Source organism: Odocoileus virginianus, chromosome 33, assembly GCF_023699985.2.
Source record: "Odocoileus virginianus isolate 20LAN1187 ecotype Illinois chromosome 33, Ovbor_1.2, whole genome shotgun sequence".
NCBI classification, from domain to species: domain Eukaryota; kingdom Metazoa; phylum Chordata; class Mammalia; order Artiodactyla; family Cervidae; genus Odocoileus; species Odocoileus virginianus.
The window spans coordinates 3,358,799-3,366,331 of record NC_069706.1 but is presented as its reverse complement, the minus strand read 5'-3'; positions in this window follow the sequence as shown (position 1 = coordinate 3,366,331).

Below are 7,533 nucleotides of genomic sequence, written 5' to 3'. Positions count from 1 at the left end.
AGAGGGGGCGGCGCGCGGAGGAGGACCGGCGGGAGGGCGTGTGGGCCCAGAGGAAAAGACCCGAAGACCGGGAAGATGGAGGAGGTCGCGGCGGCCGAGGGGGCGGGGGCCCCTCGCCTGCCTCCCGCGGGGTCACCTTGGCCAGGCCCCCCGCGGCCCGGGGCGGCGGGGAGGGCGGCGGCAGTGCCTCTCCGCGGGCCCTGATTTCTCCGCCCAGCCCAGTTCCAGGAACGCGCGGGCAGCGCCGGGCGGGCAGAGGCCCGGGCTCCGGATTCCGGGCGGCGCAAGCGAGGGTTCGAAGCTGGTCTCAGCCCCTCCTTCCCGTCCGACGTCGGGCTGCTGGCCCTCGCCTTGTCCTCGGCCTCAGTTTCCCTTTCGGTGGAATAGGGACGAGTCTTGGTGCCAGCAGTTGGGGACAACCTGCATCGTCAGCGCGAGCGCCTGCGAGGGTCGTCGATCGCGCCTGGACCCTCAGCGCCCAGCGCGATGCAGGCAGTTAGGAAGTGCAAGGAGTGAGAAATCGGCTGCAGCCGGCTACGTTGATTTCCACCTCCTGAGATTGAATCCCAGACTCGAATTCTTTAAGTGTGTTTTGTTTGGGTCAACCCGGAGACCCCGCCCAATTATCTTCTTGCTGTCTGGTGGCAAATCTTGGTTCAAAAACAAACCCTCCTGGTGTTGGCCAGCGCTGCCAGTTGGCCTTGAGGAATCCGGGAGAGGAAAACCATCCACTCTAAGCGAGGCATCTTGACTCTGGGTGTAATTTTGCCTTCATTCGTGCGGTTGGTGCCCGGCCAGAACCTGAGAGGAGCAGGTCTTCATCACTCAGCGTCCTCCGTGCCTGGCACCATGCTCCCGCACATAGTAGGTGCTCAGGATATGTTTCTCGGATGGACGAAGAGCAGGTGCTCATTCCATCTTAAGTGGTCACGTAGGTATAGTAGGGCTCACGGCTGGTGGGTGAATGGGCACATAATTGGTGCTGTGAGTTGTTATGTGGGCAGGTAGTAAATGCTCATTACATTTCCAGCAAACGGATACATAATAGGTTGCATAAATGGACAAGTAATAGGTACTCATGACCGTTGCATGAACAGACAAGAGGCCGTTGGGTGATCCATGAAAGGCCAGTAGGCCCGCACCATTTGGACGTGACCTCCCCTGTCCCACCCCACCCGTTTCCCAGTGTGAATAATGTGGAGTGAGGCCGGGTTAAACATTAGCCGGCAGATGGTCCCGAGGGAAGGCCAGCTTCGGGAACTAGCACCTCCTAGGAGGGGGCTGTTAAGGGCCAACGCTCTGGGTTTTGGGTCTGCTGACCAGCCAGTGCGTGGGGAGGGGCAGGGGCCGAGGGCCGCAGAGCGCCCCCTCCCGGCCTCCCGGATTCGGCCCTCAGGGGGGCCCTGCAGCCTAGGGCCTCACTTCTTCCTAGTTGGCCCTGCAGGCTCCAGCTGTAAGGGAGTGCAGGTGTATGGTAAAAGGTACACAAGGGGCTAGATTTATATATGTTAAAAGTGCTTATGGAAGGCTTACAGGATGCCAGCGACAGCGGGGACAGATAGTGAACAATCCCAGCCATCCTTGCCCTTCTGGGTCTCACAGTTCAGCTGCTACTGATTCAAGTGAAATCCACAGGTCTCCACACTATGAGGGGACCTGACCACGAGAAACCTTAACCCGTGAGGACCTTTCTCATTTGTTTTTCTGCTCCCCTGTGTTTTCATGGACAAGCACGTTGCTCCCAGTGAGAACTCTGACTTGGAATTCCCACATTTGGATGGTAAATAATATCTCCTTTCTGAGGTTGTTGTGGAGATTAAATGAGGTATATTCTCAATATACATTAGCAATCACTACTAGGAATCAAGAGGCTTCCCAGATGGCATTAGTGGTAAAGGACTTGCCTACCAATGCAGGAGACATAAGAGACACAGGTTTGATCCCTGGGTGGGGAAGATCCGCGGGAGGGGAGGGTGAGGGTACAGCAACCCACTCCAGTATTCTTGCCTGGAGAATCCCATGGACAGAGCCTGGCAGGCTGCAGTCTATAGGTTCACAGAAGTCAGACATGACTGAAGCAACTTGGCACACATGTATACCCACAGCAGGTATCATTAAGCCTGACCCACTGCTTTTCAATTCAAGGACCCAGTTGGTGTCCCCTTAGCTGCAAACAAACCCCTAAATTTGGCACCTGCAAACCCAACAAGAATGAGGAACTCTATATAAAATTTTGGCGGAATCGACCCAACTAGAAATCCCCAATTCTCAGCCAGACCAGTTTTTTCTCTGAATGAGATGCTTTACTTTCATTATATTCACAATAACCCTGAGGGTGGGTCCTATGATTATTCCCATTTTGCAGAGAAAGAAACTGAGGCAGAGATTAGCATGGCCAAGGTCTTACAGAAGGAGGCATAGACCAAGTTGTGGTCTCAATCAATCTGAGTCCAAAGCATTTGTTATAATTGCTGCCTCCCTGGGGCATCAGCTAAGTGGTGAGATGGAGTATGGGACATTTCAGAGGGCCAGTCTCAGAGAGGGTTTTTCATGGTACGCTTTTCTGGGAGGCAGCACCTGTTATAGCAGTTAGGCCAAGCATGGCTTCCTCCTTCTAAGTTAAAGGTGGGTGAACAGGGATGTCTTCTTCCCCTAGTATGACACTAGATCTCCTCCCTCCAGGAGCCCTTATTCTGAGTACCCATCCTTTGCCACCTGCTCCCCTCCCATGTGTTATATACTGTCTCTTCTATTAGAGCATAAATGCCCCGAGAAGTAGGACAGGGGACAGTATCTGCTTTGTCACCCCCTCTACAGGGTCCTGCCCAGGGCCTAGCATCATCATAAATATTGCTGTTAGAGACTGAAGGTTTGTGTCCTCCTCTGTATTCATATGTTGAAGCTCTACTCCCAACCCTGATCTGATAGTATTTGCAGATGGGGCCCTTAGGAGGTAATTAGGTTTAAATAAGTTCATGCAGTCCCCATGATGTGATCAGTGGCCTTATAAGAAGAGGAAGAAAGTTAGAGCTCTCTCTTTCCCTCCTTTTCTTCCTTTCATGTGAGGACACAGCAAGAAGGTGGCTGTCTGCAAGCAAGGATGTGAGCCCTCACCAGGAACTGAGTCTGTGAGCACTTTGATCTTGGACTTCCAGCCTTCAGAAGTGTGAGAAATAATGGTTAGTTAAGCCACCCAGCCTGTGTATTTTGTTATAGCCACTGGAGCTAAGATAATTGCTAATATATTTGGGAGCTGAATATTGTCCCTTAATCCTTCATCAATGAATTTTTTTTTTCCCCATGCTGAATGGCTTGCAGGATCTTAGTTCCCCAACCAGGAATCAAACCAAGCCCCGCCCTCCCCCTATCCCGGGCAGTGAAAGCACCAAGTACTAACCGCTGGACCACCAGGGGATTCCCAATAAACATTTACTGAACATCTCCTAGGTTCCCATCCATTCAAACAGATGCCTATTAAACTGTTATCATGTGTTCATTCAACAACATTTATTGAGGGTCTGCTGCGTGCTGGGCTAGCAAAGTCATCCAGGTTTCCAAGGGGATCACTCAGTCTAGGGTGGGCTCCTTACCTGTCAGTACCCAGAGGGGACATGGCTCACTTATTCACACACATGTACCTGCCCACTTAGTACATAACTCTTCGGTTAACACATGATGAGTTTCAGTCCAGCAGAAACTCAGCTGTATAAATACAGTTCTTCTCTTTCCAGAGCCTTTAATCTATTCAAGGGGCTGGAATTGAATAATACAAGACAACATGTGAGCCTGAAGACTTGTTTCAGATGTAGGAGAGGTAATAGGAACCAGGATAGATGAATGGTATCTATCAAACCCCAAACTCTAGCCCTTAACCTCAACCAAGTCATCAACTCTCTCTTACTTTCCCTGTTTGGGAAACGGTGATCCTCATGCCTGCTATGGGGCTATATGAGGCTCTACTAAGAGCGAACACAAAGGGCTGGAAGGGAGAAACATCACCGCAAATGGTAGCTGTGCTGTTATTATTAATGAAGCCTGCAACCCACTGTGAGTGGGGCCCAGGCACAAGGATGGAGCCATGGCAAGAGTGAGATCAGGGTGACTTATTAACCTTGAGCAGGCAGCCTGGAGAACTCTCTCCCTGTTGGCGCTGGCTTGCCATGGCTGCAAGGCTGGGGCTGACTATGGGTGGGGTGTTTATTCTGGGAATCAGCCCTGACTGTTCCTCACTCTCAGCTCCAAAGAAGGGCTTTGAGTCAGAACTGAGGGCCCTGCTGGGCCCAGCATGTATGACCCAACCCACCTGCCAGCAGGGCCCCTGGCTGAGAACACCCGGGAGACACAGCCCCCAGGGCCAGTAGGGTCTTTTGGGTTTGAGACACACTCTCCCACTGGAGACACACCTGACCCCTAGAGGGCCTGAAGCACTCAGCTTTTGGAGTTTTGAAGGCTGAACTCTAGACACCAACCTGGAGTGAGGCTCCTGGGCAGGGAAGGACAGACACTGGAGGTGGGGGTGTCCATGTTGGCTTTTCCGCCCCTAGAAGTGCCCCCAGCTCCTTCATCAGGGCTTCATGGACATACACCTGTTCAGTAGCACAAACCTGACACTTATCAGGGCTCATCCACCATCAAGGGTGATTTTGGGCTTCCCTGGTAGCTTAGTTGGTGAAGAATCTTCCTGCACTGCAGGAGACTCCGGGTTCAATCCCTGGGTCAGGAAGATCCCCTGGAGAAGGAAATGGCAACCTGCTCCAGTATTCTTGCCTGGAAAATCCTAGGGACAGAAGAACCTTGCAGGCTACAGTCCCTGGGGTCGCAAGAGTCGGACACGACTTGGCGACTAAACCAACACCATACTTCACCGAATGTTCTGCCTTCACCATCTTGGGATTATTAATCATTTTGAACCGACCCAGTGCGTTTTCATTTTTGCAGTGGATCCGGTCCATTGTACAGCCTGTCCTGCCCCGTGCTTTGTTCCCCTCACCCCCGCCCCCCTCCCCGGTCTGTGGCTTCTCCAAGTGAAGGAGATTTTCAGATCCACCCCTTAGCCACGCCCAGCCAGCCAGGAGTGCCTTAGGTAAGCCCATTTCTTGAAAGGGGCGGGGGTGAGCACCTGCCACTTCAGCCTAACGGTACCAACCTTTACGGAAAAAAGCCCAAGGCGTGGGGCTGTGTGGTGGTGGGTAAGTCACTCAACTTTCTGATCTTCTGATTATTGAGACAATGTTTTATTTAGCTGAGTTGGACTATTGGGAGGATTAAAGAGGTAGTTCATACAACACATAGCGCTTGGTGGAGTAAGCGCTTAATCCATTAGAACTATTATCAATATTGTTTTTAAAAAGGAGGATTCTTACAGGCACTAACTTGGAGAGAGGGAGGGAAGGGTCAGCCCCATCCCTACGGACCTGCCCCAGGAAGGAGGAGCCGCCCCTCCCCCGACCCCGCCCCGCTGTCTTCCGAGGGAGGAGACCCCACCGTGGTAGGGACGAGGGGGCGGAGGAGCAGGAGCGACACATTTTTGAGTCGTGACCAAGTGGAAACTCCCTCCCAGAGGCGGAAGCCGGGGGCGCCCCACTGGGGCTGGAGCCTCCGCCGAGGCGGGATCCGCGGCCTGGGGGCGGGGCGGGGCGCCGCGGGTGGGGGTGGGGGGGCCCGGGACCCGCCCCTCGCCTCATGAATATGAATGAAAGCCGGCGGGGGAGAGCGGAAGTGCTAGACAGCCCCGCCCCCTCTGGCCCCGCCTTCTCCGCGGGCCCGCCGTCGGAGGGGCGTGGCATTGCCGCAGACGCCCCGCCCTCCCGCCCCGCGCGCGGAGCCTCCTTCCGCCGGCGCGCCCCGGACGTGACCTCGGGCGGGCGCGCGCCGGAGCCGCCCTGGGGGAGGTACCCGCGCCCCTCGCGCAGGTAGGGCCACCCTTTGTCTCCGGCGCCGGCCCCCGGAGCCCGGGTTTCCGCCACCCGCCCGGCCCGAGGCCCCAGTGCTCGCTGCTACTCTAGCTCCGACCCGGCCTGGCGCCCCGCAGGGCGCGATCTGACCCCTGAGTCAGGCTCGCAGGGGCGCCCGCAACCCGGGAGGCGCGACAGACACCCATTCACTCCAGCCAGCGCGGGCTACCTGGGTGCAGAAGGCTGCAAAAGCCCTGCACCTCACGGGGCTTGTGCTCCAGAGCGAGAGAAGCCGGCGGGTGCATCAGTAGAACGTCCAGTGTGTCGGATGAATGTCAGGGTGAGAACAAAAGCACGGGATGGCCACCACCCAGGCCGCTGGGGGCCCCTGGAGAAGGTGACTTTTGAGCCAAGACCGGAGGAAGCGAGGAAACAGGCCGGTGCCTGGGGGTGTCTGGGGCAGCCGGGCATTGAGGCTGGTGTGGCTGGAATGGAGACAGGCAGAAGGATGGAATCATGATAATAATGGCTCAGTGTTGAGCAGGTGCCCTGCAAAGTGCTAGGTGCTCTATGCATATTTTTTTTTTTAAGGCTCAGGACAGCTCGGACCTGGGCGCTAACATTATCTGAGAGGAAATCAGTCTCAGGCAAGCTAAATAACTTGCCCAAGGTCACACAGCATTGGAGCCCAAGGAGACTGGTGTCATTGCCTGAAACACCCAGGAGACCCAGAATGTGGTGACCTTGACCGAGTCAAGTTCTTGTGCTGCACCTCAGTTACCTCCCAAAGTGCTGGAGGGAGAGGGTGTGACTGACCCCCTGAAGGGAAGGATGGGCAGGCAGGGCCCTTTAGCTGACAATCTTCCCCAAAACCAGCCTGCGGTAATTCATACCCATCCCTGAAATCTACACAGAACGAGTATGTAGCAGGAGTCTTTGAGGATGTACGCCTACCCAGGAGAGGCTTTTATTGCCTGGGAGGCACTTGTCACCCCTCCAGGCTCTGGAGCAGCTACAAGTGGGCTTGGGGAGGGAGGACAGAAGGCCCAGAGGCCAGAAAAAGCTGCTTGGGGGGGGGAGGGGGTGGGAAGAGCCCCATGCGCCTCTGCTCCGGAGCAGTAACAAAGGCGGAGTCAACCAGGCAGGCTCTGTGCCTGCAACCAGCAAGTGCAGAACAAGCAGAATCCCCCAAACATCCCTGCGAGCCTGGAGAAGTTAACACACACACACACACACACACACACGAAACGAAACCCACCCATGTCTGCACCTGCAGCACGTTCTTTGGCCGCTTCTCAGACCAGAGGGAAAGGGCCTCAGTGCTTCCTATCTGGGCTTGGCTGGCCACGCTGACCACTTTCTGCTGTGGGAAAGGGCTATCTCCTGTGGAGATTTGCTTATGCCTCTGATCCTGAGAGTTTCTAACGGGGCAAGGGTGGTGAGTCTTCAGCAATTTGCTCCTTTTCTAGCCTGGCACAACTTCAGCCTTGGCCTCTGGGCCATGGTGTGAAATGTGGCGCTGGGAGGGTCGGGCATGTGCCCCATTCCTCTGTGTTGGAGCACAGTCCTGGTGGTACAGGACCCATTTGGTAGATGCTCAGAGAGGTTAAGTGGTTGGCCTGAGCATGTACAGCTGTCA